The sequence below is a fragment of the Schistocerca cancellata genome, chromosome 6 (genome assembly GCF_023864275.1).
Source record: "Schistocerca cancellata isolate TAMUIC-IGC-003103 chromosome 6, iqSchCanc2.1, whole genome shotgun sequence".
In the NCBI taxonomy this organism is placed as follows: domain Eukaryota; kingdom Metazoa; phylum Arthropoda; class Insecta; order Orthoptera; family Acrididae; genus Schistocerca; species Schistocerca cancellata.
In genome coordinates this window covers 163,831,162-163,840,493 of record NC_064631.1, presented here as the reverse complement: position 1 = coordinate 163,840,493, position 9,332 = coordinate 163,831,162, and the positions used below count along the sequence as shown (strand labels likewise).

Genomic DNA, 9,332 nt, shown 5'->3' with positions numbered 1-9,332 from the left:
TGAGTACACTACACTCGTCTTTGTGATATATATTGTAGTGTCTTTCAATTGAAAACTTACGCTGGCCGCGTATTATTCGGCGGCATAGCAAACACTGTGAGTTTTCACCAACGGCTACAAAAAAGAATTGCAGTTCCCAGTCATTTTTAAACTGTAAGTAGGCTGTTTATGTTTTCTTTATGTAAGTAGGGCTGTTTATGTTTTCTTTATGTAAATAGGCTGTTTAGGTTCTTATATTGGTAACGCCGCCGCCACGTAGCGCTCTCTGTATGAAAATCACTGGCTGTGCTGTGTGCAGTCTGTGGCTAGTTTGCATTGTTGTCTGCCATTGTAGTGTTAGGCAGCGGCAGCTGGATGTGAACAGCGCGTAGCGTTGCGCAGTTGGAGGTGAGCCTCCAGCAGTGGTGGATGTGGGGAGAGAGATGACGGAGTTTTGATAATTTGTAATACTGGATGTCAATTATGAATATTAAGGTAAATACATTGTTTGTTCTCTATTAATATCTTTCATTTGCTAACTATCCCTATCAGTAGTTAGTGCCTTCAGTAGTTTGAATCTTTTATTTAGCTGGCAGTAGTGGCGCTCGCTGTATTGCAGTAGTTCGAGTAACGAAGATTTTTGTGAGGTAAGTGATTTCTGAAAGGTATAGTTTAATGTTACTCAGGGCTATTCTTTTGCAGGGATTTTTGATAGTCAGATTGCGTTGCGCTAAAATTATTGTGTGTCAGGTTAAGCACAGTCTTGTATAAATTGTTCTAAGGGGACGTTTCAAAACGACTGAGAACATAGATCTCCCGTCCTTTGCTTTTTCACCGTACGTGCCATTTCTCAGTACTTCTCTGTTAAGGGTACGGTTGCCAGGGATAAACGAGACTGGTTATGTTGCGCTCTTGCTTGTACCACATAAACGGGGAAGTGGAGCCGCCGCCGTTCATTTAGGACACATGTCTTATAACAGATGTCGCTGTCGCACATGTGCAGCACTTCCGCACGTCTGCACACTGTGCAGCGTTTGGCCGGCCCTGCTATAGATGAATTCTATTACTTGATCGCTGTGCCACAAGTTAGCTAATTAGCAATGTTTTACGATAATAAGCACACTCATAGTAGACGAAAGGGAACTACAATCATTTGATATGCCCCCTCTTCAATTCCACCAACTGATAATTGTAACGTTCCCTGGCAGCACACACACTGTTAATAAAATGAAATGACACACAGAATTGCTGAACTCGAGCGTGCACATTTGCAAATGCTTAACAACAACTGTGGCACGCCTGTTAGGAACGTGTACGGTAATGAGAACACTACGTACAGTTCCTACCAACAAAAAAGCAATTCGTATGTACTGTAATTGTTTAACAAAAAATGTTATTTAATTTTGTGTAAAGGACGTTGGTAATTATTGTAATATTTTCTGTAATAATATTCTCGATGTATTTATGATTGTAATATTTCTATACTCATAATGTAATTACGAAATATGTTAATATCTGCGATGAAAAAATGTAAAATATAGCCACAGAGGAAAATAATGTTGTAAGATTACAAAGAGACATTCACAGTCAGCAATAATATAAATAGCGCTACATAATGTGCATTCTTTGTCGTCTTCCTCGAGAGCTGAGAGAGAGAGGAACCTGTGACATAGCATTATGTGAATGAGTAGACTTCTTTTGTCTGTATCTATCTTTAGCCGCCATTAGAGGACAAATTAAAAAGGTGTGTAATTTTAATTATTGTTGTTGTCTAAATACATTATAATTTATCAAAATTGTGTATTACTAATGTAAATTAGCTTGCCCATGTCATCTATAATATTTCTTTAAAGAATTGTCAGCACTTTTAGCGATTATCGTTGGTGTTGCTGGGCTGTGCCGCGACCGAACGATTTGCAGCGGCGGCACATTTAAAAAAATTGTTCCGCTATAAAATTAACCAAACCCGTGAATCGGGAGCAGGTAAAATTAGCAGTGAATTACGAAATATTTTTCTTTTACAGCGATCCTGAGGCTGACTGAATTTATTACTGGTTTTACATTTGTGCATTCATAGGCGGATAATTAACGTTGAAGTTGTTAATCTGTTGGTTCTTTCAATTTCTAAAGCAAATAACTTAAACGTATAGTGAAGTGTGTTTTGTCAATGATGATTAAACGTTCAGCTCGGCTTGGCAATATTTAACCATTTTATGCTATTAGAGACAGTCTTGTGTTCCATAGCTAACGCCGGGAAAGAATTCAGTAAATATTTAAAAACCCACTGCATCTAGAAAATGTGTGCCAAGGCCTAAATACGTAAAAAATTTAATTTAAAAAATTTTCTAAGTCATAAATGTTATTAATCAGTTAGTTTGAATTTATCAATATGAGAGGGTTGCTAAAGTTCACGTAATTTTAAATGTTCTTAATTCTGTCTAAATGAATTTTTATTACCACACGTAAAAAAGGGGTTCTACAACAAAGTTCGTACTGAAAGCGTAAATAACAAAAATATTTAAAGTCATTTCTTCCCCATTTTCATCCATTCATTGTTTACATAATAATTTTTTTCTCATTAAATAATGCAATGAACATTGTTGTACTTGTCATGTATATGAGTAGCCATGTACTGCCATAATATCTGAAGATTGGATTCATTTGTGTTTTAAATCATGGTAATACTAAAGCTCGCTATCATTTCAGTAATCCTAGATCCTTAGTGGAATACTCTCCAATTAACCACATCTTTGGGGGGAAATTATTCAGTATATTATAAATGATGTAAAGGGGGTGAACCCATGAACTGCCATAACAAAACAGGGCTAAACTGATTCTTTTGCATTCAAATATCCTTGCGCAGAACAGGGAGAGTGAGAGTTCTTGGGGGTGGTATGTATCTTCACAACATAGAGATACAGGATTTACTCAAATCAAGGGACTAGTTTCACCTCGCCATCAGGCACCCTTTCAAGTGCAGCTGTTGGTTTAGTGGCTATACTTGCAATGTTAAAATAACGCTTATAAATTACATCTTTCCTCACAAAGTATTTGAGGTAGGAAGTTGAACTTTTTACAGATTATTTATTGGAATATGGGCTACAACTTAACAAAGGGATTTTACAAAATTTTAGTTCAGTTATTAAAAATGATTTTTTTTCAATTGTAATGAAAATTCACAACATTTTTTTGCAATTTTTTATTTATATATTCAAAAATATACAGTTTTTTGGAAAAAGGCTGTGTTAAATTATGCAGAAGGTACTGTGTAACATTTACTGAAAGTTTGAAACAAATATGTTTGGAAGATCCTTAGAAAACATGTAATTAGTATGAGAAAATAAAAGTTTTGGGATTCGAGCGACAAAGATTGGATTAACTTTTTAGTGCATTCCAGGTCCATAGGATGGATTATCTTCATCCTCTGCAAACTCCTCCTCCAGCTTCCTCTTGTTCCTCCTCCTGTTTACTCTTGCTTGCATTTCTAGACTCTTTACAGCCCTGTCTGCAGCCCGAAGGCGTTCCTTGTCTAAAGCAAGCATCGCTCGCACCATGCTAGAACCTATCTTCATTCCCATATTTCTAAATACCTTGCACCTTACAATGTTGCCATCATTGAAAGTCGCAACAGCAACTTTACTTTTACTCATTATTATACTTCAACAAAACAGAGACTCAAGAAACAGAATTAATTACGAATATTTTCGAGATATCGACAGAGTATCTCTTGCCAACGGCCTTGCCGCAGTGGTAACACCAGTTCCGGTGAGATCACCGAAGTTAAGCGCTGTCGGGCTGGGATAGCACTTGGATGGGTGACCGTCCGGTCTGTCGAGTGCTGTTGTCAAGCAGGGTGCACTCAGCCCTATTGAGGCAAACTGAGGAGCTACTTGATCGAGAAATAGCGCCTCCGGTCTCGTAAACTGACATACGGCCGGGAGAGCGGTGTGCTGACCTCATGCTCCTCCATATCCGCATCCAGTGACGCCTGTGGTCTGAGGGTGACACGGCGGCCGGTCGGTACCCTTGCGCCTGGATGATGGGATCCTGGGTTTGATTCCCGGCCGTGTTGGGGATCTTTTCTCTGCCCGGGGTCTGTGTGTGTTGTCTTCATCATTTCTTCATCATCATTAACATTAATGACAGTGGCTAGATTGGACTGTGTAGCCAATTGGATTGTGTTTAAAAATGGGACTTTGTACGGGCCCTGACGACCGCGCAGTTGAGTGCTCCACAAACCAGACATCATCATCACCCTTTCAAATTTCGAACATCAGTGGTATTTCGAATGCATTCCATTACTCTTTCATTATTTTTTATGTTTAGTTACAACCTCGGCTTAAGACACTATCAAATGTTCAAATGGCTCTGAGCGTTATGGGACTTAACATCTGAGATCATTAGTCCCCTAGAACTTAGGACTACTTAAACCTAACTAACCTAAGGACATCACACACATCCGTGCCCGAGGCAGGATTCGAACCTGCGACCGTAGCGGTCGCACGGTTGCAGACTGAAGCGCCTAGAACCGCTCGGCCACACTGGCCGGCTAAGACACTATCAGTTCCATTCAGTAGATACTCCAAGTACTTTGCCCGGTATCTAAGAGAGTTATAATATCGCTGGCTAACTTTGAAGTTTTTCTTTTTTATCTGTAAGTTTAAGTGCTCTTCCAAATACCTGCTTTCACATCTGTTCCACCTCTACAAATATTCGTATAGTAATTCGAGAACAAATCTGTGAAGCAACTAGCGTCACTTGTTAAGACGAAGGTGAGGCACGGCGGTCAGACAGTTCGCCCGCTGATCGGCACGTGGGAGCTCCGGCTTCTGCACAGAGCGGGCTGGTAGCGAGTGAGCAGGTCGCCTTCCGCCAGCCAGCCCCGGCGCCCCGTTCTGCCGACACCTTAAATCTCTCCGTATCGAGGGGCCGATAAGACATCATACGCCGCTGAGGCTATCTCGCGGGAACGGCCAGCAGAGGACTCACCGTGCCGTAACTGCTGATGAAACTCCGCGCAGAACGCCCGCGGCCTCAGCTCCTGTGTGGCGAACCCCGCGCAGTCGCCGCTGATACTGATCTCAAACGCTCCCACGGTATTCCGCCGGGCCCCGATGCGGAGATTACGCTCGGCTTCCTTCCTCTTTCCTTCCCCGTTTCTTTCCTTACCCCTCAGGAGCTCTTTGCACTAGCTGTCACAAGTTTCCATCCAGCTATATTAACATATCCTATGTGCTTAGTCGTAGCGCATTTCTCAATGTACTTCTTACGCGCAATACATTTTAATTGAGCCTGTATTCCGTTGGCTACTGACATTAGTCCAGTTCGTGCCCCGGCAATACGCACTTACAGCAAGAAATACTGTTTCCGATTAATATATTTGTCCGATGCAATATTGCAGTATCTATGTTGTTAAGAAGAGCGATGCAATGTTCCTTCGGACATTCGTGCATACTTTAGCAGTTCTTTCCATTCATGGTCCAAGTTTCATCGAGCTGTGTTTGGGAATGGTTAATGTGATAACTCCCGTAAAGTTGGAAATACGAGTTCAAATCTCGGTCCGGCACAATGACGTCAATCCTTTATAAATGTCTCTGAGCACTATGGGACTTAACTGCTGATGTCATCAGTTGTTAGTAGAGGTCGCGCGGTTCCAGACTGTAGCGCCTAGAACCGCTCGGCCCCTCCGGCCGGCAATCCTTTATGCAGCTGATGGTTGTTCGTATCCGCAATGTATTTCAGGCAGTAGTCGCCGCAGTGCCTATTCATACCAGAAGGAACTTCTTCTTAACAACACATACACTGCGGGATCGTATTCAGTGTAAGTTGTACTTGCGCTATGGCGTACGTTATATTCGAATGCCTGTCCCGTCATAATTTTCTTTTCGTTCGGTTTACTTCAATAATTTTGGTGAAACGATGGAAATATTGTTGCAACTGACTCGATTTCCGTTCTTCAGCAAACACAAGGGTGTACAAAATTAAAGCAACAAACGGAAATTTTGTAAGGTTTCGTTTATTTCGCCACAAAACAGTACAAATAGGTGATAGTAAGGAAGAAGCAATGTAAAGAGTACAGAACGTAAAAAACTGCAACATGCATAACGGTAGACAAAAACGTTCTTCGTTTTTTCCAACTTAACGGAACTGCACACATTCCGATGACCGGTTAATGTTCTCAGTATGGCCTGTGATGCAATACGTTTGCCTCGGCGCCGGTTTTCGATAGCGCCATTTTGACAAACATGGTATGCTTTAACCAAACTTCGCCGCTTCGGGAATGCTTCAAGCCTTGAGCCGAAAGCCAATGATCGTGTTCTTTTGGATGTCAGATAAATCGCCCCGTTTCCGCATTACGATAATGACCGCTGTGTTGTCCGCGACCCCTGACGTGCTTTCTATACCCTCCACCGCTAGTGCTACCACCATGTTGGGCCATCAACAAGTGTCAACGTGCGGACCATTCAACGAAACATCATCGATATGGGCTTTCGGAGCCGAGGGCCCACTCATGTACCCTTGATGACTGCACGACACAAAGGTTTACGCTTCGCCTGGGCCTGTCAACAGCGACATTCGACTGTTGATAACTGGAAACATGTTGCCTGGTCGGACGAGTCTCGTTTCAGATTGTATCGAGAGGATGGACGTGCACGAGTATGGGGACAACGTCATGAATCCGTGGACCCTGCATGTCAGCAGGGGACCTTTCAAGTTGGTGGAGGCTCTGTAATGGTGTGGGGTGTGTGCAGTTCGAGTGATGTGGGACCCGTGATACGTCCAGATAAGACTCTGACAGGTGACACGTACGTAAGCATCCTGTCTGATCACCTGCATCCATTCTTGTCCATCGTGCATTCCGTCGGACTTGGGAAATTCCAGCAGGACAATGTGACACCCCACACGTCCAAAATTGGTACAGAGTGGCTCGAGGAACACTCTTCTGAGAAAAACAATTCCGCTGGCCACCAAACTCACCAGGCATGAACATTATTGAGTGTCTCTGGGATGCCTTGCAACGTGCTGTTTGGAAGAGATCTCCACCACCTCGTACTCTTACGGGCTTATGGACAGCCCTGCAGGATTCATGGTGACAATTCCCTCCAGCACTACTTCAGACATTAGTCGAGTCCATTCTACGTCGTGTTGCGGCACTTCTGCGTGCTCACGGGGGCCATACACGATATTAGGAACGTGCACCGGTTTCTTTGACTCTTCAGTGTATAAGTACACACCAGTATCCCGTTCAGTTTCTGTGTGCTGGGCGCAGCTGCTTCTCGCATCTACAACGCTATTTTGTAAACGCCTTTTTATAGCACTATAGACGGCTATTTTTATCGCCTACTGCTGTTTGCTCTTTATAGTTGAAAGCTGTCAAAAGCGCTGCTCAGTGTCATGAATTTCCTCAAGTTGATCCACCTGTGCAGTGCCTTAGTAGCAAATAATAAATTTATTAAAACTTTGTGCATGATGCGACATTTTTCCACGCTCCTTAATGTTGATGGCGTCGTATCTCTTGAAGTATGTGCCACACAAAGCTTTATTTGTGTACGTACATTCAGCGGCATATGTGGACACTGTCTGCAAAATATGTTGCGAATAGAGTTAGTAGCAATGAAGTAATAAAGTTAAACATCATGCATGATGCAGCAGTTTTACACGCTTGTCACTGTTTATGAGATCATATCTCCTGAAGTAAGACAGACAGGTGGCTCTTACCACTACAGCCATTGTTTCCTTATAGTAAGGAATACGTGCACCATGTTTGGTTTAAGACTGTCCAGTGATTTAGGGGAGCTGTGGAAAAAAATACATACTTGCTTCCACTTATATAGCATGTATGGATGAGCGTGTTTCAGTTCTCGGATGCATACCTTAATATACGTAATTTTTCATGACGCCCTGACCACGTTATCCTCTTGTTTCACTCGAACATTATGAAACAAATGTAAAGAAAAATGTTCAAATGGCTCTAAGCACTATGGGACTTAACATCTGAGGTCATCAGTCCCCTAGACTTAGAACTACTTGAACCTAACTAACCTAAGGACATCACACACATCCATGCCCGAGGCAGGATTCGAACTTGCGACCGTAGCAGCAGCGCGGCTCCGGATAACAAATATATACATTGAGTATTTGCCTTATTGTTCTGCAACTATTTAATACGTTACTAGTGTTCTCCTTCGAAAACACAGTCATATCACAAGGTCTCACCCGTCCTTGGTTAAGATCAAGGCATCACAAGCAGTTGCTAACAGACACATAACAGTACCACATGAGATGACAAATAACTGTAGGTGTATGTGCTACTTTCAAAAAATGGTTCAAAAGGCTCTGAGCACTATGGGACTTAACTTCTGAGGTCATCAGTACCCTAGAACTTAGAACTACTTACACCTAACTAACTTAAGGACATCACACACATCCATGCCCGAGGCAGGACTCGAACGTGCGACCGTAGCGGTCACGCGGTTCCAAACTGAAGCGCTTAGAACCGCACGGCCACACCGGCCGGCTGTGCTACTTTCATCTTCTCTGCTTTGCAGTCGTGAAAACTTATCAGATATGGTATTTTATGTACTTTAAGTTTCTCAGCTCTGTTGTGGTAAAACGTAGCAGACATGTTATTTAACGACAACACAGTATCACTGTGTTCTTATTAGCACTTTAAATTTAAGGTGTATTTCAGCAGAAACAGTAAAAATCTGATACAGTAGTGCGCATTATTTCCAGCAAAATTTTGATATAATCTTTGTCTAGTTTTCAGTGCTTGTAGAGGTACTATCTCCGTCCTCTCCGTCCAAACAGTCCTTGGCAGGCCCAAGGGTACCGACCGGCCGCCGTGTCACCCTCAGACCACAGGCGTCACTGGATGCGGATATGGAGGAGCATGAGGTCAGCATACCGCTCTCCCGGCCGTACGTCAATTTACGAGACCGGAGGCGCTACTTCTCGATCAAGTAGCTCCTCAGTTTGCCTCAATAGGGCTGAGTGCACCCCGCTTGACAACAGCGCTCGACAGACCGGATGGTCACCCATCCAAGTGCTATCCCAGCCCGACAGCGCTTAACTTCGGTGATCTCATCGGAACCGGTGTTACCACTGCGGCAAGGCCGTTGGCAAGAGATACAATGCTATGCATAAAATGAAAAAACATAAATGAACAGGAATATATAAAAACCTTAGTGCAATGATCCTAAAATTAATTTACTATATTCTAGCAGTATAAACGCTACAGTCCAGTGTTCAACTCCTTTCCTCACTGTGTATTTGGTTCCTATGAGATCACATTGGTCAGATGTTAGTGGTGACTGAAGTTATGTTACCAAAGACCACTTTCATCTTTTCTT

The 9,332-nt window shown here is 42.7% G+C and overlaps 2 pseudogenes; one reads left to right on the top strand and one right to left on the bottom strand.

Annotated features, from left to right (window-relative positions):
- The first annotated feature begins 3,708 nt into the window (after positions 1-3,708).
- LOC126089931 (5S ribosomal RNA) lies at positions 3,709-3,826 on the top strand (annotated as a pseudogene).
- A 5,159-nt stretch (positions 3,827-8,985) lies between these two features.
- Positions 8,986-9,103, bottom strand: LOC126089753 (5S ribosomal RNA; annotated as a pseudogene).
- Between the last annotated feature and the right edge of the window lie 229 nt (positions 9,104-9,332).